At 41.1% G+C, this 25,524-nt stretch overlaps 1 protein-coding gene and 1 pseudogene across 3 annotated transcripts in view; both read right to left on the reverse strand.

The window, feature by feature from the left end:
- Positions 1-25,524, reverse strand: part of LOC134352116 (piezo-type mechanosensitive ion channel component 2-like) — a 627,709-nt gene that overhangs the window by 280,899 nt on the left and 321,286 nt on the right. The gene's annotated exons all lie outside the window — the stretch shown is intronic.
- LOC134356654 (RNA-binding protein 25-like) lies at positions 1,567-6,473 on the reverse strand (annotated as a pseudogene).

Genomic DNA, 25,524 nt, shown 5'->3' on the forward strand with positions numbered 1-25,524 from the left:
TTCCCATTGTTTAAAAAAACTACATCAGTCATAAAAGGCTTAAAAAGATCATTTTAAAAAAGTGGGACTAGAAAGGGAGAATCTCAATAAACAAAAGTGTTTTCTAAATTATATCCAAATCCTCAAAGTATGTTTGACTACCACATTTTCAGTTATCTTACTTAAGGATAAAGGAATTTACTTTATTAAATTATATAAAAAGAACATTATCAAATTGGTCGTCCCTTTCGTTATCATTGATTGGTCGAATTAATTCTATTAAAATGAATGTTTTACCTAAATTTACATACCTCTTTCAGGCTTTACCCGTTTTTATCCCTAAATCCTTTTTTGACTCTCTGGACTCTATTTTATCCTCCTATATATGGAAAAATAAACGTCCTCAATTGAATAAAGTCCATCTCCAGAAAGTTAAAAAGAATGGAGGTTTAGCTTTACCAAATTTTAGGTTTTATTACTGGGCAGCTAATATACAGAATCTCACATTTTGGTTATACTATAATAACCATGAGGACTATCCCGGGTGGGTTTCTTTAGAAGCTAACTCGGCTAATAAATTTTCTATCATCCCTCTTTTGGGATCTCCACTTCCTTTATCCTTAAGTAAGATAACTGAAAATGTGGTAGTATTCACATATATTAAAATGCTTAATTTCAAATTTGCCAGTTTTATTTTGCCCTCAAGCTTAAACATTTTCTTGAATACTTGGATGTCAAGGACAGCTATATCCAGTTTTTGCAAAGCACCATTTTTTTTTGTACAAGATTTCAAAAACAATGTTGGCATTTACATCTTCACTTTTGATGAAAGCACGCTGACATTTGGAAATTTGAATAGAAATTCTTGTTTAATTATGATTTTGAATTTCCTGCATTGTAGCAGTGGCTTCACTTCTTGGCACTAAAATGCTCTGGAACTTTTTGAAAGGCATTAAAGGGATGCTACATATTTGCAAATCTTTCTTTGAAACATGCTCTCTGCAGCATTTTTCTACACTACTCTAACTGTAGTCCATTTCTACATAATCAGAACAACAATAGGTTGAGTACAAAACTAGAGCCACTGAGTGTAAAAATAACACCTTTGCTCACTTTGTTCGCATCGACCATCAATAAACCTTCTTAGATTAATTCCAATTAACACTTGGCCCAAAACCTACAATGTCTTGACTATTCAAGTGCTGATCTGGGTGCTTCTTAAATGTAACTGTTGCTACCACGTTCTCACTGTCACAACCACGGATTTGGCAGCGCAGTAGATAAGGCAATTGAGCTTGTGAATTTGCACGTGTCAGGTAATTATTATTTAATAGTGATAGTATTTAACTCCATTCTTGTCGTCGTAGTGCTTGTCGAGATTTGGACAGAGCATAGCAACGCTTCACTGCTGTTTTGTATTTGGCGTTCCCTGAGATGTTGGACTTTCAAATCAACTGACGCTGAAGACTAGCGGTATTCGTTTAATGTTTAGATGTTCTTTTCAGCCCCAGTGCAGGCTTCGTTTTCCTTTGAGAGTTTTAGTTAATGACCCTGTTTTGGCCTAGCGTTTATTGTTTTATTTTCCCTTTAACAGGTCAATAGTTCCCAGACTTTAATATGAACAGTTTCTCTGCTCTCCTTTTTCTTCTTTCTAGGATGTGCATCTTGATCTAGGGAAGGCAAATTTAAATCATTGGAGTATTCTCTATTTAATCGTTCTATTGCTCCCTTTACAATCTGATCTCTCCTCTTAGTTTCCCGATCCGCAACATCACCTGACAAATCCTCTGTTTTCACATCTCCAATGATAACTCTCTTTTTAACTTTGTATTCATCCAGCCTTTGCATCTACTTTTACAAGCAGCTTTTTGTCTCTTATTCATGCAATAACCTGAATAGATTCTGGTCCATTATTCTCACAAAAGCCAAACGCATGCAGCTTTTCTGAAGCTCCTTGAACTCTCTTCCAGTTTAAAACCAACCCACATTTCACAGGTAACTGCCTTATTAACATATCATAAGCTTTCTCAGATACTTTGCCTACAAAATTTGTTCTAGTCTGACCACTGCTTTCATCTCTGTCATGATTCCTCTGAGCAGCATGGTTCTTCCTCGGTCCCATATGCTTTCTAACCAGAGGCAGAGGGGCTGGCACCAACACCTGTTTACCCTCTGTTGGGCAATGGTCCTTTCTCCTTTTTAAATCTTTTTATTTATTTTTCAAAAGTTATAAACAAAATAACAATGTTGATACAAAGAGATTGGAATATTGTTAATAAACATATACAAAAAAGATTTCAGATAACACAGGTATAGTAGACTTCCAAACTCATGATGCAATTAATCATAAAAAAGAAATAAAAAGAAAAAAACAAAGAACCCCTCCCACCAAAAAGAAAAAAAACGAAATACTAAACCCAAAAAAGCGAACGGAACAAAACAAGGCTAGTCCAATATCTAAAATCGAACACCTTCAGTAATGCCAACAACTTTGCTTCTCTATTCATATATTTTAAGCTAATAAGAAGGATTCAGAAAGGTCAAATTACATCATATGAAAATGTTGAATAAATGGTTTCCAAGTTTCTTCAAATTTAACCGAAGGATCAAAAATATCACTTCTAATTTTTTTTAAATTTAAACATAACATAGTTTGGGAAAACCATTGGATTGTAGTTGGAGGACTGGTCTCCTTCCAGTTCAATAAAATAGATCTTCTGGCCATTAAAGTAACAAATGCAATCATCCGACAGGCTGAAGAAGATAAAGATCTATGTTCTACCATTGGCAATCCAAAAATTGCCATAATAGGATGGGATTGTAAATCAAAACACAGAACTGTTGAGATAATATCAAAAATATCTTTCCAATATTTTTCCAAAAGAGGACAGGACCAAAACATACGAATTAAAGAAGCCAACTCAGAGTGACATCTGTCACAAAAAGGGTTTAAATGGGAATAAAAACGGGCTAATTTATCCTTAGACATATGGGCTGTATGCACTACTTTAAATTGTATTAACGTATGTTTAGCACATATAGAGGAAGTACTGACTAATTGAAAAAAATTATCCCATTCTTCTATAGGTAGGCAAAGTTGAAGTTCCCTTTCCCATTCATTTTTAAGTTTATCAGATATACCTGGCTGTAATTTCATAATTATATCATAGATAGATGCTATTAATCCCTTCTGAAGAGGATTTAAACCTAAAATTTTATCAATGATATCAGTAGGGTATGAGGTCGGAAAGGTAGGCAACATAGTATTTAAAAAATTTCTTATTTGTCAATATCTAAAAAAATAGGATCTAGGCAAATCAATTTCTTAGATAACTGTTCAAAAGACATGAAACAATTATCCAGAAATAAGTCACGAAAACATGTTATACCTTTCGTTTTCCATATCAAAAAAGGCTTGGTCCATAATCAAGGGTTAAAAAAAAATAGATATAATAGGGCTTGATAATATAAATTTGTTCAAACCAAAAAATTCAGAAATTGAAACCATATTCGCAATGTACAAACGAATGTTTAACTATTGGATTAACCATTTGTTTATTCAATTTAGATAGTACAAAAGGAAGTGAAGTTCCTAAAATGGAAGCTAAAGAGAACCCTTGTACAGAGTCGCCTTCAAGGTTTACCCAACATGGGCTTGGAGTTATATTCCAATCTTGTGTCCAAAATATTAAATATCAAATATTAATTGCCCAATAATAAAATCTTAGGTTAGGCAGTGCTAAACCACCATCTTTCTTGGACTTCTGTAAATATTTTTTACTTAATCTGGGATTTTTGATCTGCCATATATAAGAGGAAATTTTAGAATCAATACAGTAGTATCAAAAAGGGATTTAGGAATAAAAATTGGTATCGTTTGAAATAAATATAAAAATTTAGGTAAAATAATCATTTTAATAGCATTAATTCTGCCAATCAGTGATAGAGACAATGGGGACCACTTAGTAATCAGTTGTTTAACCTGATTAATTAATGGTAAAAGATTGAACTTGAATAGATCCTTATGTCTCTTAGTAATTTTAACTCCCAAGTAAGGAAAATAGTCAGTAGTCACTCTGAATGGAGAACATCTATAAATGAGAACCTGCATATTTAATGGGAAAAGTTCGCTCTTACCTAGATTCAGTTTATATCCAGAAAAACTACTAAACTAAGCAAGCAAAATTAACACTGCGAGAATAGATTTTCCCAGGTTAGAAATATATAATAGTAAATCATCTGCATATAGTGATAATTTATGAGTGTCGTTTCCATGGGTGATGCCAGATATATTAGGGGAGTCACGAATAGCAATAGCTAGCGGTTCCAAGGCAATATCAAATAGTAATGGACTAAGAGGGCAACCCTGCCTAGTACCACGGAATAAATGAAAAAAAGGGGATCTTTGATTGTTAGTAAATACCGAAGCCAAAGGAGTACGATATATCAGTTTAATCCAAGATATAAATATCGGACTAAAATTAAATTTCTCAAGGGTATTAAATAAATATGTCCATTCAACTCTGTCATAAGCTTTCTCAGCGTCTAATGAAATAACACATTCTGGAATTCTGGGTGAAGGAGTATAAACAATATTCATTAATCTCCTAATATTAAAAAAAGAGTAACGATTTTTAATAAATCCAGTCTGATCAGCAGAAATAATTTGAGGTAATACATTCTCCAATCTCATTGCCAATATTTTAGAAAAAACCTTAGAATCCACATTCAACAAAGATATAGGCCAAAAAGATGCACATTCAGTAGGATCCTTAGCTTTTTTAAGAATTAGGGAAATAGAAGCTCAATAAAAATATTGTGGTAATTTACCTATAGATACTGCATCCCTAAAAATTCTACATAGCCAAGGAGTCAGTGTATTAGAGAAAAATTTAAAAAATTCTACTGTATATCCGTCTGGACCAGGTGCTTTACCTGAGTTCATCGAAAGAATAGCATTTTTTATTTCCTCTACCGTAATAGGTACGTCTAGTTTTAAATGTTCATTAGATGATAATTTTGGAATATTCAATTTCTTTAAACATTCATGCATTATAGTGGAGTCATCAGGAAATTCTGATTGATATAAAGAGGTACAAAATTCTTGAAAGGATATATTTATCTCGTCATGATCAACCGTCAAAGTGTCATCTTGTTTACAAATCTTAACAACCTGTTGCTTAACTGAGGCCGATTTCAATTGATTAGCCAATAGTTTCCCAGTTTTATCACCATGTATATAGAATTGACTCTTAGTTTTGGTTAATTGACTTTCAATTGAAGATGATAGTAATAGATTATGTTCCATTTGAAGATCAACTCTCTGTTTGTAAAGCTCCTAATTAGGGGCTATAGAATATTTCTTGTCAATTTCTTTAATCTTGTCAACCAGTTTAAGTATTTCATTATTAGTTCGCTTTTTTAATCCAGCAGTGTATGAAATAATTTGTCCACAAAGAATGCTTGAGAAGTATCCCATAGTGCTCCACTGGAAATATCCTCTGTAGAATTCGTTGTGAAGAAAAAATTAATCTGTTCCTCAATAAATTTGACAAAATCCGATATACCAAGAGCCCAACAGTCTTTTCACAAACTTTCCAGAAGGACTTGGCAGATGTAGTTTTGCCATCTCAATCCACGCCCCTGCAATATGTAGATGATCTACTTTTATGCTCTCTGGATCACCAAGTTTCTTAACAGGACTCTGTAGTGCTTCGTTGGGCCCTGGCTGACAAGGGCCACAAGTTGTCAAGACAAAAATTGCAGCTTTGTCAACCCAAAGTGCATTATTTGGGCCACATCTTGAGTGGGATCTGCCACCTACTTTCTGACAAAAGGATGAGGGCCATTGTCAGTTTGCCCAAACCATTCCTCAAGAAGGACCTTGTCCACTTCCTGGGTATGACCAGGTATTGCCGATGGTAGAACTTAATCAACTTCGGGACCTTGCTTCACCATCAGCTCCAAAGTCAAAGTTCAAAGTAAAATCTGACCATTTGAAGTGGTCGACTGAAGCCAACAGGTCCTTTACAACTCTCATAACTGCACCAGCCCTCGGACTCCCAGATTATGGTAAGCACAAGACCAGAGCTTTTTCTGAAGCAGTACTTACTCAACAGCATGACAACGCCTCTTGTCCAGTTGCCTATTACAAGACTCAACTGGACCCTCTAGCTCAAGGTTATCCTGATTGTTGAGAGCTGTGGCTGCAGCCTACCATGCAATAAATTTGAACATCAAGTCCTAGTAGCTCTACTCTTACTCTACTCTCAAAATCTGACTCTGGGCTACACGTGCCTTGTGTTGACTCCACTTCAAAATTATACAATTTCAGTGTGATGCACCAGAGGCCAAAAAGATTTCATGACTAAAGCACACTGTGTACAAGACTCTCAGGGCCTCTGGTATCACCCTAATGGAGATTTTGTGGCCCTCTCCGCTATCCTCCCTCCACCCCTCCCCCCCCACCCCACCAGCTTACCTGTATGGTACATGATCTGACACATGCAGGAAAAACAGAATGATGGGTATGATCAAAAATGAGTGATGTGTGCCAGCCCTTGCAGCCTTAGTGAGAAAAGTAGTGGCAAATTGTATGATTTGTCAGAGGCATAATCCTGGAAAATCACTGCTGGTACCAGCCGCTGTTGGACCCTCCCCTGGGGACCTTTCATGCATCTCCAAATGGACTTCATGCTATTACCTAGATGCATGGGCTATAATTATGTGCTTGTCATTTTGTATTTGTTTCCTCAGTGAGTAAAAGCATATCCAGTTCATAGAAATGATGTGATAACTGTCACTAAATGCTTCTTACGAGAATTTATTCCTAGAAAAATGATCTAGTACTTTCCCAGCGTATATGATGAATTAACTCTTCTAATGGGCTTCCTTATGGGTTTGTGGATGGTATTAATCCAGTATTTCTTCAGGATCCTGGCAATCTTTCCAGAAGCTGTAGAAATATAAGGAAGACTGCAGTAGTGATGGGTTCCTCCTCGTTGTTAGGCTTCTGGTATTTCTATCTGCCTCATATTGACGTACTTCCTCTATAAGGGGAACTACTGTGAGCAAACGGATGGAGTGGCCATGTCATCAGTAATTGCTAATTTCTACATGGAAGACTTTGAGGAGTGGGCCCTGAGTTCATAGTCCTTATGAGCCAAATGCTTCTTCAGACACATCGATGACACCTTCATGGTGTGGCCTCAGACTGCAGCACTCCAACAGTTCCATGACAGTATACATTCACACATTTAAATTACGATGGAGATGGAGAAGTGATTGCCTTCTGTTCTTGGGCATTCTAATATGACGCAAACCAGACAGTAGCCTCGGACATGGCATCTATTGGTAATTCACTCACATGGACTTATACCTCAACAATAACAGCCACCATCACACCTCCCAATGTAGAGCGGTTCTTACTACTTTGACTAACTGTGCAAGAACTATTTCAGACCCAGAGGTTCTCTCTGAGGAAATAAGATGACTACGCATGATGTTCCTACAGAATGGCTACAAGGAGAAGGAAATCAGTCAGGCCCTTAAAAGGGCTGACGGGAAAAGCAAGAAACCTAACAACAAGGAGGAACCTGGCGTTATCCCGTCTTCCACAAACCTGTAAGGAAGCTCAAATCACAGCTTACACGGAGTCAAAGACGGCTTGGGACTTAGATCAGCTGGCATTTACAGGATTGCCAAGGAGTAACATATATCTGCTAGACGAGCCACACGATAGAAATCAAGAAGCACAGGTGCATCATTTGGGTTACCCAGAGAAATCGGCAGAAGCAGAACTTTGCATTCACAATGGCCATAGGATTGACTTCAACGGCACAAAACTACTGTGCCATGCCAATGGCTTTTGGGACTGCCTGGTAAAGGAAGCTATTGAAATAAAATTGGAGGAAAAGAATTTTAACCAAGATGAAGATCTCACTCTTAAGTAAGAACTAGAATTCCATTGTAAACAAGATGGGAAAGTGGAAATCTGATTGGATGAGGACTAACCAATCAGGAGGAATGGACGACAGGGGTATAAATACCACCAGACTAGACATATCCAGGCATCATCCCTGATATAGATGGCAGAGTCTGTCATCGAAACCTCGGTTATAATCGACACCTGCACCTTGCCTGCAAAGTATGAGATGTTACCCACCGAGATCTCCTCAGGGATTATTCCGAGGTTTGGAATTCCTGAAAAGATCTCGAGGGACAACAGCTCACACTTCACAGGCAAGGTAATACAGGAACTAATGAAAGCCGTACAGTGTACGCACGATTTCACCTCTCCTAACCACCCTCAATCTGTTGAAGCAGTTGAATGAGAAAACAGGGCCCTGAAAGGCAATCCGGCTAAATTGTGTGAGGAAACTGGACTAAGGACTAAGAGGCACTTCCACTGGTGATCATGACAGTGCGCTGCACTCCAAACTGTGTAACGGGACTATCTCCGCACGACTAGTCCCATGTGCTTGTCAGCCACTCCTCGGTCAGGCTGCTGGGTGTGCTCTGGAGGATTATACATTCAGAAGGTGGATTGCAATTGCAGCCTATACCGTGAATCATAGTGAGTTTGATTCTGCGCTGTACGTTGATAATGACACTAAAACTGTAAAGGGAGCGTGGAACTGCAAGGCAAGAGATTCGACTAAAAACATTACTTATAACATCTTTACTGAAGCAAATTGTGGTGAATTATCACCACAGACAGTGCGGAAGGAGGTAGAGGCGAGGCTGGTCTGGGGGGTGAGCTGTGCTGAGGCATTGCAAGGCGCAACGTGTTTGAGCCAAGGTCGCAGATGGAGTTGGTATCGCTGCCGGAGATGGAGTGAGTGATTTAGAGAGGAGTAGATGCAGAAGAGTTTCGATGCCCGTCCACCTAACCTGGGTGTGAGGTTGGATTGCTCCAAACACTGAGGCAATTTGGTGGGATCGAGAATGGCTTCAGGCTTTGTGGCCCAAGTGTATCTTGGCGCCAAGGTCTGGGTCCTAGAGCAAGTCACTACCCAGTGCTTGGACAGTTTAAATGCTGGCACAGATAGACGGGAAGCCTGAGTGTCAGGAATAGGGGCAAGGATTGAGCTGATTTCACTCGCTTTCCGCAAATATTCATTTCTTTCTCCACGGTGCTGAGGCTACGAACTGATCGGTCTGTTGTGTGTTTTTGCTCCACTGGCATGGTGAACTGTGGCCGAGGCTTGAGACCACTCTGGCTGCTCTGGGAGCAGATCTGGGGACTCAGTCTGTTGCAGAATGCTGTTGGTTTTGCTTCTGTTGTTTGGATGATTTAGTTTTTTCCCTCTATTTCTCTGCCCAGTGGTTTTTGATCTTCCTTTTTTTTAAATTGTGGTTTTCAGCTGTCTTGCTTTGTGGCTATCTCTAATTAGACAAATCTCAAGGTGTGTAATTTAAACACTCTTTGTAATAAATGTGCTATGCATCTTTGAATCTTTTGTTGGCCTAGGGGGATGGTACATGTGCTATCATTGGCCAGAAGAGTTGCACGTACATCCTTGATATGTTCAAGAATATCACCAATTTAGCTGTATGCATCTGAGTAGAAGCTGATAACTGAGAGTGATTGAGAGTTGTCATATTCCTTTTAGTCTCTTGCCTGAGGTTGCTCTGTGGAATGTTGGCCTGCGGAGCAGCCATCTCCAACACGACATAACAGCCAGTCACCCCTGATGAAACTGTCAGAGTTTCAGAGGCTCTGTGTTATTGAAGTTCAGTAAGATTTATGTTGTCCTCTACAGGACAAAGAGGAGGGAGTGTGGAAGTTGCAGTAAGGCAAAGGTAGGCTGAGGCAGTTGTAGACAAGACCATAAGACCATAAGATTTGGGAGCAGAATTAGGCCACTTAGCCCTTCATCATAACAGATCCATTTCCCTCTCAGCCCCAGTCTCTGCCTTCTCCCATGTCCCTTCATGCCCTGACCAATTAAGACTATCAACCTCGGCCTTAGATATACGTAAGGACTTGACCTCCACAGCCACCTGTGGCAACAAATTCCACAGATTCAACACTCTTATGGTTAAAGAAATTCCTCTTTATCTCCATTCTAAAAAGATGCCCTTCCATTTTGAGGCTGTGTTCTCTGGTCTTAGACACTACCATACAGGAAACATCCTCTCCATGTCCACTCTATCAAGTGAGGCTTTTGAAGTGAGACCACTGGAGACATCTCTGCTGACTACAGGTGGGTAAGATTATGCCTGTATGTACTCAAGCCAAATGAGTGAGCCTCTTTAGAGAGACTTTTCCAGAAAGGTCTCCCTAAAACAACGTCCTTTTACACAACAGCAGGTGCTGGAGGCAGATGAGATAGCAGAAGGATGGAAGCATACCCAACAGCTAAGGCTCTATTGTCTTTACGAATTTCAAAATATCATTGGCTGTCTGCTTGAAGTTTTGATTGACTTTAACATTCTCTGTTGTGAATATCAGTAAGGAAGTCATACATATACAATAATCACCATCCATAACTGTTAAGCCAATTCTGTATAAAAATAGAAGTTTTCTGTTTGGTTTCAGAACAGTATGGGTGGCAGGGTCTTACGCTGCTCTCCTTGTGCACAAGTAAAATAAAAAAGAATGCTCGAGTCCTAAGTCTGAGTTCGTTCTGAGCCCAATTATTTTCGTTTAGTCAGCTCCTTCATGGGTACCAGCCTCCATTATATCCAAGACATCTTCAAGGAGTGGTGCCGTAAGAAGGCAGTGTCCATCATTAGAGATTCCCACCACCAAGGACCTGCCGTGTACACACTATCATCGTCAGAACGGAGATACAGAAGCCGGAAGACACACACTGAGCGATTCAGGAACAGCTTCTTAACCTCTGACATATGATTTCTAAATGGACATTGAAGCCACGAACAACACATCACCACATTTCTGTTTTTCTTTGCACTGCTTATTTTAACTTAACCATTTGATAAATGAAAAATGTAACTCGGGTTTTTCTCTATATTTATTTATCATGTATTTTATTGTACTGCTCCCATAAAGTTAACAAATTTCATGACATATGCCAGTGATATTAAATCTGATTCTGATTATTGATGACGGTTTCTTTGACAATCCATGCTTACTCCTCAAAAGTTAATGAGAAATTTTGTTGTAAAAGTAATTTATTTTTTGTAGATTCTTTTAAGGGTCAGAAAAAAAATCCACAGTTGCTACCAGACCTTGATGTCTTCCTGTATTTTTGCTTGCATTTCACCATCTATATTCTGAATGTTGTCAGATGTTTCCACAGTGACTAAGCACACAAACAGATTTGGGAAGCTGACTATTCAATTGCAAAATGGCCTGGCATGACTTGGTACACATATTTGGACACATCTAAGTTGGAATTGGACAAAAATCTGCTCCTGCAAGTCAAAAAAATAACTGCAGATGCTGAAAATCTGAAACAGAAATAGAAAATGCTGAAGGTCAGTCAACAAGGCAGACGGCATCTGCGGGTGATCTTTTTACATGACTTGTTTTTTTTCCTTCTCTGCACATTGGTTGTTTGATTTTGTTCGATTGGGTTTCTTTGCTCTGTGGCTGCCTGTAAGGAGATGAATCTCAAGGTTGTATACAGTAATCATATTTTGATAACAAATGTACCTTAAACATTGAAAAAGGAACAGGGTTAATATTTCAGTTGAAGATTTTGCACCAGAATTTCTGATGAAGGCCCCTCAACCAGACTTGCTAATTTTGTTACTTCTACAACAGATGGTCCCTGACGTGCTGAATGTTTAAAGTGCCTATAGGAAGAGGTACAGTCGATGTTTCAGGCCGAGACCCTTCGTCAGGACTAACTGAAAGAAGAGATAGTAAGAGATTTGAAAGTGGGAGGGGGAGGGGAGATCTGAAATGATAGGAGAAGAAGAGGGGGAGGGATGGGGCTAAGAGCTGGAAAGTTGATTGGTAAAAGGGATACAAGGCTGAAGAAGGGAGAGGATCATGGGATGGGAGGCCTTGGGGAAAAGAAGGGGGGAGGGGAGCACTAGAGGAAGATATAGTGAGAGGGGCAGAGGGAGAAAAAGGAGAAAGAAAGGGGGAAAATAAATAAATAAATAAGGGATGGGGTAAGAAGGAGAAGAGGTGCATTAACAGAAGTTAGAGAAGTCAATGTTCATGCCACCAGGTTGGAAGCTACCCAGATGGAATATAAGATGTTGTTCCTCCAACCTGAGTGTGGCTTCATCTTGACAGTAGAGGAGCCCATGGATGGACTATCAGAATGGGAATGGGACGTGGAATTAAAATGTGTGGCCACTGGGAGATCCTGCTTTCTCTGGCGGACAGAGCATAGGTGTTTAGCAAAACGATCTCCCAGTCTGTGTCGGGTCTCGCCAATATATAGAAGGCCGCATCGGGAGCATCGGACGCAGAATATCACACCAGCTGACTCACAGGTGAAGTGTCGCCTCACCTGGAAGGACTGTCTGGAGCCCTGAATGGTGGTGAGGGAGGAAGTGTAAGGGCATGGTGTAGCACTTGTTCTGCTTACAAGGATAAGTGCCAGGAGGGAGATCAGTGGGGAGGGATGGGGGGGGGGGGGACAAATGGACGAGGGAGTCGCGTAGGGAGCGATCCCTGGGGAAAGCAGAAAGGTAGGGGGGAGGGAAAGATGTGCTTGGTGGTGGGATCCCGTTGGAGGTGGTGGAAGTTATGGAGAATTATATGTTGGACCTGGAGGCTGGTGGGGTGGTAGGTGAGGTCAAGGGGAACCCTATTCCTAGTGAGGTGGCGGGAGGATGAGGTGACAGCAGATGTGCGTGAAATGGGAGAGATGGGTTTGAGAGAAGAGTTGATGGTGGAGTAAGGGAAGCCACTTTCTTTAAAAAAGGAAGACATCTCCTTCGTCCTGGAATGAAAAACCTCATCTTGAGAGCAGATGCGGCGGAGACGGAGGAATTGTGAGAAGGGAATGGCATTTTTGCAAGAGACAGGGTGGGAAGAGGAATAGTCCAGGTAGCTGTAGGCCTCCCGTTCCATGATCCTCTCCCTTCTCCAGCCTTGTATCCCTTTTGCCAACCAACTTTCCAGCTTTTGGCTCCATCCTTCCCCCTCCTGTCTTCTCCTATCATTTTGGATCTCCCCCTCCCACTCTCAGATCTCTTACTGTCTCTTCTTTCAGTTAATCCTGACGAAGGGTCTCAACCCAAAACTTTGACTGTACCTCTTCCTATAGATGCTGCCTGGCCTGCTGCATTCCACCAGCATTTTGTGTGTGTCGCTTGAATTTCCAGCATCTGCAGATTTCCTCGTATTTGAATGTTTAAAGTATTTTGTTTTTATTTCTGAAACTTGTCCGGAGTGGCAAGCACTAAACTAACAGCATCTCTCGCAGCTTTACTCACCTGCATGACTTCCAATGAAGTCAATGGAACATAGTTGGGAATGAATGCGTGGAAGTGAGAACAGCCTGCAACCAAAACTTTCACATGTACTGAACACCCACAATCAAAGGCAAAGTTCTGAGATTGCTTTCCCTTTTTTTTGATCTTATTAACCTTAAAACAGATTATCTGGCCATAATCACTCAATGTGTGCAAACTCAGCTTTCCAGAATTGAAAAAGTGATTGCAGCTTAAATATGCTTTATTACCTGCAAGGAACATTGGGACATCCTGAATTTCTGAAATGCAGTCTTTTTATTTGGAATATTCATAATTTCTACCGATTTAACTGTGCAAACACACTATCAATCTCAGCAGCACATTGGAACTGGCACTTCATAAAAGACAACAAAGATTGTTCTGTTGAAAAATTTTACACCATATTTAGTAACTGCACTTAGTATTTAGGTGAACATGCATGTTCTTATTACAATTTCTAGCATTTAGGTTTTCCTTTCAAATCAGTTCACCCAAAAACAGAACAAAACAAAATGCTATTAATATTAACTCTTCACGCTTTTTAGACAAGAAACTGGCAGAGAAGTCATCACAAAAAAATAGGAAGCGACCAAACCAAACTCATTCGACACAGGAGATTCTGCAGATACTGAAAACCCAAAGCAACACACACAAAAATCTGGAGGATCTCAGCAGGTTGGGCAGAAATGAATAAACAGTCGACGTTTCAGGAAGAGATCCTTCATCAGGACTGGAAAGGAAGGGGGAAGATGCCAGAATAAGAAGGTGGAGGGGGAGAGGACATGCTAGTAGGTGATAGGTGAAGCTAGGTGGGTTGGGAAAGGGGGATGAATTAAGAAGCTTGGAGGTGGTAGGTGGAAAAGGTATAGGACTGGAGAAGAAGAAATCTCAAAGGAGAGGAGTGAGGATGGTGGGAGAAAGGGAAGGAGGAGGGGCACCAGGGGAGGTGATAGGTGGATGAGGAGAGGGGAAAAGAGGCCAAAATGGGGATTAGGGGAAGAGGGAGGAGAAAATTTCCAGAAGGATAAAGTGCTACCCAGACAGAATATGAGGTGTTTCTCCTCAAGCCCGAGGGTGGCCTCATCATGATAGAAGAGGAGTCCATGGACCTACATGTCAGAATGAAAATGGGAAAGGAATTAAAATGGTTGGCCTCTGGGAAATTCCACATTTTGCGGATGGATTGGAGGTGCTCGACAAAGTAGTCCCCAATTTATGTCGGATCTCACCAATGTAAAGGAGGCTGCATTGGGAGCACTGGATACAGTAGATAACCCCAACAAGTTTGCATGTGAAGTTTTAACTCACCTGGAAGGATTGTATGGGGCTATGAATGGAGGTGAGGGAGGAGATGAATAGACAGGTGTAGCACTCCTGCCTCTTGCAGGGCAAGTGCCAGGAGAGAGATTAGGCGGGTGGGATGTATGGAAGGATATCACTGCAGGAGTAACCCTGTGGGAAGTGGAGAGTGGGAGAAGGGAGGTAATGATGTTTTTGGTGGTAGGATCCCATTGAAGATGGAGGCCATCGCGGAGAATGATATGTAGGATGTTGAGGCTCATGGGGTGGGAGGTGAGGACAAGAGGAATTCTATCCTTGTTAAGGTAGCAGGAAGATGGGGTAAGCATTGATATCCAGGAAATGGAGATGAAGTTGAGGGTAGCATCAATGGTGGACGAAGCGAAACTCTATTCTTTGAAGGAGGACAGCGCTGATATCCTGAAAAGGAAGCTCATTCAAGCTGTCTTACTGGAAGTTTGATCCAATGGCAACAGATTTTTGGCAAAGTACCAGAGTTTATCATAAATTTATAGCTTATTAATATATTTAATAGAATTTTAGCTCTGAGTTTCATTTTATAATTATTAATCCCACAAACAATAATAGCCAACATGTTGTGACAAACCACAAAAGTTACTTCTCATTATAAAACTCCAACTGTCCAGCTCCTTGGTGTTTTTTTTCAATCCTTTCTCCTGTCTCACAAAATGCATTTGATGTCTAATCCTCTAAAGTAACCTGAAATAGTCCATAAAGTGACCAACTTATACAGTGATGCTTAATTCTTCGTGAAGTTAGCACAGAACAAAACCTTTGCTTCTGGCATTTCTGTCATTCCCACTGAGTTGCCATCATTTTGAATTAAAAACATTCTAACCATTTATTCCAGTTCAGTTTTGGTTCAATCATGTTGCAATTGATCCAAGCCCCAAGTGGTGAAGGTTTCCACAGCCAGTTCTAACTCAGCCAAACTAATCACACAGAACAAAGCAAGACATGAGCTGCTGGAACCATGCGGCAAATCCATCATCGCTTGAAAGTGAAATAGCAGCTTAAGTTTCAGATGGCGCCTCTTTGTTGTAAGGTTAACATCTCCGTTCAGGAACTGATGGACTTCCTGAGCGCTCCATCACTTTCTGTTTCAGGCTGAAAGTTGTTGAATCCTGAACATTTCATGTGGAAAAAAAGTATTCATTGGCACATGACGCAAGTAATCATTAGAGTTATCATTGTAACTACAATTTAATAATTAATTGTTGCTGAAATAAAGAGTAAAATGCTGTTCCATTATATAACCCAGAATCATTTTTTTCTTTTTGTTTGCTGTTTATGTTGAGAAATACTGGTGCTAGAGTAAGGAATTCTACAATTCCGGCACCCAGTTTTTCAACTGAGCAATATCTAGTGAGGAATACTACACCCAGAGGTACAGTAGCCTTGGGACCATAAGACTTAGGAGCAAAATTAGGCTATTTGGCCCGTTCAGTCTGCTCTACCATTCAATCATGTATGATTATTTTTCTTCAATCCTACTTTCCTGCCCTTTCCCTGTAAATCGTTAACCCTTTACCATTCAACAACCTACGAATCTCCACTTTAAATACAACCCAATAACTGGGTCTGCACAGCTGTCTGTGGCAACAAATTCCACAGATTCACCATCCTGTGGCTGAAGAAAATTCCTCATCACAGTTTTAAAGGGAAATCTTTTTATTCTGAGCCTGTGCCCTCAGATCCTTGACCCTCCCACTAACAGAAACCTCCTCTCCACGCTCGTGCAATTCGTAACTATCTTTTCCAACTCCAATCATAGAAGAACATTCTGCACAATCATCTTGAGCTTTATATTTTCCAAATGACATACCAACTGCCCAGTAGCCTGTGAATTCAGCAACTACAGCGAAAAGAGAGAAACTTTTATGCCGCGCCACTTCAGAATATGAACCTACCTAATACATTGCCAGATAATTCATATCCAGCACTCTGGGTCTGAAACTGAACCCAGGTCACTGAAGTAAGGAGCCAGTGTCTAACACAGTATAAACAATTAATTTCCATCACTGAAGCAATCGGCTTGTGTTCACCATGCTTCAGACCAGAGCTAAATGGAACCAACCTTGAAGTTCTGTTGTGCAGCAAAATGTGTTTCTGTGCCCTGCAATACACTTTGTGCAGAACATAACTGTGAAACAAATACTTAGCCTATCAGCACAACACGTCAGTGCTGATCAAATTCTTTGGTGCTAATATATCAGGCAATCTGCCCTGGGCCCAGCACATGTGTCATCACAAAAAAGGCACCTCAACTTTCTTCAAAGTTTGCATAGATTCAGCAGGTAACCAAAACCTTTGATTCATAGTGGAGAATATCCTAACTGATTACATCACTGCCTGGCATGCAAACACCAATGATCGAGAATGGAAAAAGCTACAGAAAGTGGTGAAGACAGCGCAGTGAATCACAAGCAAAGCCTTACCCACCACTAAACACATTTACATGGAGCACTGCCACAAGAAAGCAGCATCCATCATTGAAGACTCCCACCATCAGAGACCCCCACCATCTAGGTCATACCATCTTTTTGCTACTACCATCAGGCAGGAGCTACAGAAGCTTTAGCTCTCTCATAACCAGGTTCAGAAACAGTTGTTACGCTACAACCATCAGACTCCTGAACCAGCATGGCTAACTTCAATCACTCTATTCTGAACGGTTCTATTGCCTACAGACTGAGTTTCAAGGAATTCCGTACAACTCATTGGGCTGTGTACTCAGTCAGCTGCTGGTCATGCTGCAGATCCACAACTGTTCTACTAGATCCCATTTCAAACCAAATTATCAACTTCACTCTTGAGAGAACATTGGTTGGCCTCATCAACAACAATAACAAGATAGTATACAAACAGGAGTTAGAGTGGCTGGTAGAATATTGTGACTCTCAACATGAACCAGACTAAAGAGATGATTGTGGACTTTATGAAGGTACAGGCTGACCACTTCTCACAGCACATAACCAGCATCTCTGTGGAGAGAGTTAGCAGCACCAAGTTCCTGAGAGTGCACACAAAAGACGATCTCAGCAGCTCCCTCAACACCACCTCTTTAGCCAAGAAAGCACAACAGCATCTCCATTTCCTGAGCAGTTTGAGGCAAGCGAGGCTTCCCCCTCCCCCCACCATTCTAACCCATTTTTACAGGATCACTATCCACAGTACCACCGATGCGGCAGAGAGGGCCTCAAGATGGCTGTGGCTCAGAAGAGGGGAGCCATGGAGTCATAAGTAGCTAGCCATCTGGACACAAGCTGGGGTCTGATCAGCCCCGGCTGGGTCACCTGGAGGAGGGTGTATGATGTTGAAAGACCCGAAACACCCGATGATTCCAGGACCATCACTGAAGATGTGTCCAGAAGAATCAGTAGATGTATGTACACAGCAAGAGTGTTCTGACCAGCTACATCACCGTCTGGTAAGGGAGTTGCAAGGCATCCGACGCAGGACATTAAAAAGGATTGTGAGAACTGTTGAGAGGATCATCCGGGTCTCTTTCAGAAATCTAAGGTATCTATCAGGAGTGTTGGATATGCAAGGCACTTAGCATGGTCTATAATCCCTCCCATCTACCCAACAATCTCTTTGACCCCCTACCATCAGTCAGGAGGTACTGTAGCATGAGAACAAGGACTGTTAGGATGGGAAACAGCCTCGATACAGACTGTCCCCAGGTAAGAATAGCTTCTGTTTTGACAAACATCTTTAAATCAATTTTGTGTACAAGTCAGAAAACACACAAAAATGATTTGGTATGGTAACTGTACTTTTAATGAATAGAATCATAAACAAATACGTCTGATAAAAAAAGAATATGTCAGACTTTTGAGTTTAATAGTATTATGGGAGCTAATGACATGCAAGGGTGTCCAAAGTCAGACATTCAAAACCTGGGGACAGCCTGTACACTTTTCATATGCATTGCAATGTCTTGCTGACTTCACTTTGACACCAGTTCCCCAGCACAATACACACCTTCACATGTATAAAAGCCTACTAATGGTGGATGAATCCACTGGACTGGTTTGATCGCAAGGCAAAAAAAATTTACAGTGGAACAGTGCAAGAGAATGTCAATACTTTTACTGGTGACATCACATTGTTATTATATTGATGATTTAATGAAGAGTTTCTAGCAAGTAAAGCACAGGCCATTTCATACCCATGACCTTGGAATGATACCCTCCTTTGTAAGAACACATGCCAAGCACGACAAATAATAGTGTTCCCATTACCATACAGCAAACAGCTTTCAATTGGCACTACCTTTGACTTCTGTGCACAGCTTGGGCTCCTTAACCCTCTCTGTATCTCCATTTTTATCTGGGATTCTATCCTAGTGTGGCAGGAGGAGGGTTTGTAATGTGTCCTCCACTAACAGATGTAACTCAGAGGGCAACACCACCCTCTTAGCACGGTTTACAGAGTCATAGAGTACTACAGGACAAAAAGGCTCTTTGGCTCATCTGTTCTATGCTGACCTGATCTTCTGTCGAGTCCCACCTACCTGCACCAGAGCAGATTCCTCCAAACCCCTTTCATACATGTACCTATCTAAACTTCTCTTAAAATTTATTATTGAACCCACATCTAACACTTCTGCTGACAGCTCGTTCCACACTTGTAACACTCTCTGAATGAGGAAGTTTCTCCTGAGATGCCTCTTGAATATTTCACATTCACCCTGAGCCTATGACTTTCTCACCCAACCTGAGGAGAAATCCTTTCTAAAACATTGTTCTAAAGCACGGGTCAGATGAGTTATTTGCATGTTAGTACAAACTCAGTGACAGAGATCATCATAATTCCCCATTTGGAGATGACTGAAATATGGAGCAGGGTGCTAGCCATTATCCCTTGGTTATATCAAGTATCCCCCATCGCACCAAGTCCTACATTACAGCAGTGACCACATTAACCTCCAGTCATCCCAATAAAAACAATCCAGTCATTATTGCATTACTGATGGGAGCCATACCAACTGCAATACAACAGGGAATATACTTCAAAATTTTTTTATTGGTTGTAAAGTGCTTTGGGACATTTCTAGGTTGTACACAGTGCAAGTCTTTATTACGCCATCATTTTGAAGAAAAATCACCTTAACTACAACACAGATCTTTTCCTTGGGGAAGTAACTTGCTTGGCAGTTCAATCAATCTCAGGCAGGTGATGGGAAGTGATTTAAATCATAATCACAACATTGAAGTTGATCGCTGCTGAACAAGCACTTCCAATAAATGTTCAGCTTACAGGAACACAAGAGAAAAGCCTAGATGTGTGTGGTAGTGGGGAGGTTCATCAAGAGAAGGAAAATTACTCCTGTGCAGTCAAGATCCTCTGAATTTTTATGCTGTTGGGAATTTGTGTTTAGTTGGACTTTTCTCCCCATAAACGTGGGCACCATGCACGCTCAATGAATTTGCAGGCAGCCTTTGTGAATGGGAAGCTGATCTTAAAAGTCGCTTTTACAGATACCATACTGACTGCTAAAGGATTTACAATGTAACTAGTATCTGAAAAGCACAGTTTCCATTGAGCGGTCTTCCCTTGTTTATAAGCGAGTTTTCAAACTGTCCGCTCTCTGATTTCCTTTTCTGACAGTCGTTAGCTTGTGGTTTTCTAGATGTTAAACCGAAAACCATGTGCTTGGAACCACATACAATGAAACCCAATCTTGGCTGAGTTGGTAACACCTTACCTTCTGCCTCAATGAAACTTAAGTTTGACTCCAGTCTATTTTTAAGTTCAAAATTTGGCTGACACTCCAGTTCAAAACAATAGGAGTGCTGCAGTATTTGAGATAATTTGGATGAAACGTTAGATCAGGGCCTGTCAGGAAGTTTCCATGATGCAACTTCGAACAGCAAGGTAGATGTCTGCATTTACCAAGCTGATATTTAACTCAGTCAACATCATTATGCACAGAAATACAATCAGAAAATGCTAGAAATGCTCAGCAAACGTATTCCTCTGTGAGAGTAAGTTGCTTTAAGGAGGATATGAAGGATATTCTTTTTAATGGAGAGAAAGGTCGACATCAGGAACATGCTGCCAGTCAGGTTGGGGGAATCAGATGCAATCGTAATGTTTAAGAGGCACTTAGACAGATATTCAAAATAGGCTAGGCATAAAAGTATATGAAGGCACATAAGAAGGCAAATGCTAGAATCTGGAGTGGAAAACAAATTGCTGGAAGAACTCTGCAAATCAAGCAGCATCTGTGTTTGGAAGTGTGCAGTTCACATTTCAGATCAAGGAAGGCATCTGAACTAAAGAGAGCAGAGGAGATAGCCAGCATAAAGAGGCAAGTAAATGATTTTTTTTCTTGAAAATGTATGGAATAATTTGCTTCAGGTTCATTTAAAGCCAGTTTACTATCGCACTTGAAAAACCAGTATAGGGGTTAGTGGGAGGAGAGGGACAAGAGCACATAATGACAGGAGGGTTTAATTGGCAGAAGGAGTCACATGGGCGAGGATCCTAATGCTGGAAATTGGGATCAGTACAGATGGACAAAAGGTGGGCATGGACATTTCAGTGTTACACAGTTCCATTATTCCAGGATTGGTGATAAATTTCTAAGCCAGAATAGTCTATGTTTTGGGGGGAATCTTACAGTTGGAGCTGTCCCCTAACAAAATACTTAGCTCTGGACAAACAATCTTCACGAAACTTGACCCATGGATTAAATTCTGCTTTGATCTACCTGAGGTCTGGGGCTTTGACGCTCTTTCCAGATCAGGATTTCAAGTTAGAATGAGGTGCTTAAAATCTGACATATTCTGGCATACATTTCATTTCCTCTAAGTCCCTCCTTTGGAAAGTAGCCCAGAAATCGTATACAAGGGGATCTCTGCAGAATGGATTGCAGTTGTGCTGATCTGGCTTGTTGCATTTCCCAAAGTACTGTTTGACAGAATTATTTAATTGTAATCATATTATGATAAACTAATTCCTTGAATTTTACTTGGAGCCATAATGTTCCCAATGGTATACATTTGTAAATACAATGTATGATACAATGGCATTGCCAACAGCTGCTTCCTTCAGGATGTTGCATTGATTTTAAATATAAAATGCAGCTTTAAGTTTTAAGAAAGTTCTCAAAAAAAATTCACACTGTGTGAGCATATCACCAGGTGCGCTAGAGCTTCACGACTCTGTCACCTAAATCGAGAGAAGGATTGAAATTGAGATGGGAGTGGGGACTAAGAACAGATGGGAAAGCAACTGAGAAAAATCCACAGGAGATTCCAATTAGAGCACACAGTCTTAGTAAACCTACCCAGAAAATATCCCGACCCTACATCAATAGTGTGCAGACACTCCACAGCTCCAAGTGAAAAGTGTGCAAGGATCATGCACTAATGAGTTTGCTAATATGGTATTAAAAATATTCTCTGCATGTGAGTAAATAAAGTAAATCATATCAATACTGCACAAATGCATGAGATTCTGCAGATGTTGGATATCTTGAGCAACACACATAAAATGCTGAAGGAACTCAGCAAGTTGGGTAGCATCAATGGAGGGGAATAAACAGTCGACGTTTCAGACCAAGGCCCATCATCAGGACTGGAAAGGAAGGGGGACAGAAGCCAGAATAAGTAAGTAGGGGGAGGGGAAGGAGGACGAGATGGAAGGTGATAGATTAGACCAGGTAAGGGTGGGTGGAGGAGTGGAATGTGTGACAGTTATCCCTACAAGTGTGACAAGTACTACACTTGCACCTACACCTCCTCCCTCAATGTCTTACAGAACCCCAAACAGTCCTTTCAGGTGAGGCGACGCTTCACCAGAGAGTCTGCTGGGGTCATCTATTGTACTCAGTGCTACTGGTGTGGCCTACTCTACATTGGAGGCAGGTTTGTCGAGCACTTTGGTTCCGTCTGCTGCAAAAGGCAGAATCACCTGGTGGCTGTTCATTTCAATTTGACTTCCCACTCCCATTTCAAAATGTCTCTGCCACAGGAAACAGTTGAGACCAGTTCATTGGCTATATTTAAGAGGGAGTTAGATATGGCCCTTGTGGCTAAAGGGATCAGGGGGTATGGAGGGAAGGCTGGTACAGGGTTCTGAGTTGGATGATCAGCCATGATCATACTGAATGGCGGTGCAGGCTCGAAGGGCCGAATGGCCTACTCCTGCACCTATTTTCTATGTTTCTATGTCTGTCCATGGCCTCCTTGACTGCCAAGATAAGATCAAATTGAGGTTGAAGAAGTGACACCTCATATTCTGTCTGGGGAGCTTCCAACAAAAATTTCTCAAACTTCCTGTAATTACTACCCCTTCTCCCTTCTTCTATTCCCTTTTCTAATTACCTCCCACCCTTTCTTTTCCCCTAACCTGCCTATCATTCCCCTTTGGTTCCCTTCCTTCCTCCCTTGATTCTATGTTCCAATATCTTCTCATATTAGGTTCCTTCTGCTTCAGCCCTTTACCTCTTCCATCTATCACTTCCCAGCTTCTTACTTCATCCACCTCCCCCACCTGGCCATCTTCCAACTTGTACTCCTTTCCTTCCCACACCTTCTTATTCTGGCTTCTGCCCCCTTCCTGTCCAGCCCTGATGAAGGGTCTCTGCCTGAAACAGTGATTGCTTATTCCTCTCCATAGATGCTGCCTGACTTGCTGAGTTCCTCCAGCATTTTGTGTGTTTTGCCTCTATCAGTAATTTCTCCAGTTGGTTCCTCAAGGCTGTTTATCACCAGGGGTGATAGTGGGGATAAACTTCCACTACCTATTAAAAGCTCCCAATAGTGTGCGTCACAAGTAGCCTCTGACAACCAAGTCCAGCTTTGGGCCGTCATGTGTGGCTTAGCTACTAAGCCCAGTGACACCGCTTTTACTGACAGGAGACGGGCCAAAGTCAGGCTACTGTCACCGAGTTCAACGCTGACTAACAACTCCTGCGATGCTGCTGGTGCCAAACTGTATCCATCTTGGCCGTTCCTTTGGATTCATCAGCTGTGTGAACTTGCTTATAGGCAACAGCTTGTTTTCCATATCGTACTGCCCTGACTTATGCACTGGCATGTGTATCATGTAGACAACTGGGACACAACATCCATGGTTGCGCCCAACCCATGGAGGGCCTCTAAAGTAATGACTCCATGTGCTTTCTTTTGCATTTCTAACTAACATATGTAGAAATGTTAAAATGTATGCTCCGTCTGTCTTTCCTATCAGATTCTATCATCTGCTGTCCTTTGCTACCTCCATCCATCACCTCTCAGACCCTTCTGCTAATTCCAGCCCTTTCTCCTCCATCAGCCAATTATCACTCCTCATCTGGACTCACCTATTGCATACTAGCTCTTGTGCAGCCCTTCTCCTCACCACCTATCTACCCTCTATCCTTTGATAGTGGATCTAGATCCAAATCGGCATCTGTCCATTTACCTCTACAGATGCTGCCTGACAAATTGTGCTCCTTGAACAGATTCGCAAACAAGAGAAAATCTGCAGATGCTGGAAATCCAAGCAACACACACAAACTGCTGGAGGAACTCAGCAGGCCAGGCAGCATCAATGGAAAAGATGTTTCAGAAGGACCTTCGCTTGAAATGACGACTGCTTACTCTTTTCCATAGATGCTGCCTGACCTGCTGAGTTCTTCCAGCATTTTGTGTGTGCTCCTTGAACAGATTGTCTTTTTCCTTAAAATATAGACATTCTGTCTCACAGGTCCATGAAAACACCAACTTCTATACTGGACATTTTGCTGTGCTTTTCAGTCTGTGTGGCATTCAAAAGGCAGAGTTTCAAGAAGGGTGTATCCATCGTTAAGGACCTTCATCACCCGGGGTTTGCCCTCTTCTCATCCCTACCATCAGGAGGTGGTACAGGAAGCTGAACACTTGCACTGAACTTTTCAGGAACAGCTTCTTAAGCCCCACCGTCAGACTTCTGGATGGTCCAAGAACACCAGCTCAACATTCCTCTTTTGATCGCTCTCTAATTATTGTAACTTGTAATAATTACAAAACAGCAAATTTAGTGACATATCTGTGAATGGGAGCAAATTCACATGACCTAATTTTTCATAATCTACCATCAATTAAGATTGGTAGATTTGTGGATATCTGAGGAATGAGGATAGGGGTATGGGTATAGGGGGATAGAATAGATCAGCATGAAAGAGTTGAATAACAGAGCGGGTACAAAGGGCTGAATGGCCTATTTCTCCTCTTATGAGGGGAGACCTGATACAAGTTTATAAAATTATGAGAGGCATAGATAGGATAGACAGTCAGAATCTTTTTTCCAGAGCAGAAATGTCTGAAAACTGGAGCCATAGCTTTAAGGCATAAGAGAGAAAATTGAAAGATGTGTGGGGCAATTTTCCTTTCACACAGTATGTGATAGGTGCCTGGAACTGCCTTCCAGCAGTAGTAGTGGAGGCAGATACAAATGTGACGTTCAAGAAGGTTTCAGATGGGTGCATAAATATATGGACGGAAGGATACACATCATATGTAGGCAGAAGGGACAAGGTTAAATTGGCATCATGGCCAGTCAGAACATGATGGGCCAAAGGACTTGTTCCCTTGCTGTACTGATTTACTGTATGTTCTATTTCTTGTGCTTTGAGAATTTATGTAGCAGGAAGAAAGAAGATCAGCTTCTAGTTGCTAGATCTTTCAACATGGTTGCACAGCTTACATTGCTGCTGTTCAAGTATTTTGTCTGTTCATTGTCAGTAGGTAGAAGCAAGGGTAGGAGGGTATTTAGTGTGAGCTCTGAGGTGTATGGGTCAGTAACTCTCAGTTCTCTGGTGATAATATCACTCTCTATTTGTACCTGTGCTTTTGCCAGGAC

This window comes from Mobula hypostoma, chromosome 1 (genome assembly GCF_963921235.1).
Source record: "Mobula hypostoma chromosome 1, sMobHyp1.1, whole genome shotgun sequence".
Classification (NCBI taxonomy): domain Eukaryota; kingdom Metazoa; phylum Chordata; class Chondrichthyes; order Myliobatiformes; family Myliobatidae; genus Mobula; species Mobula hypostoma.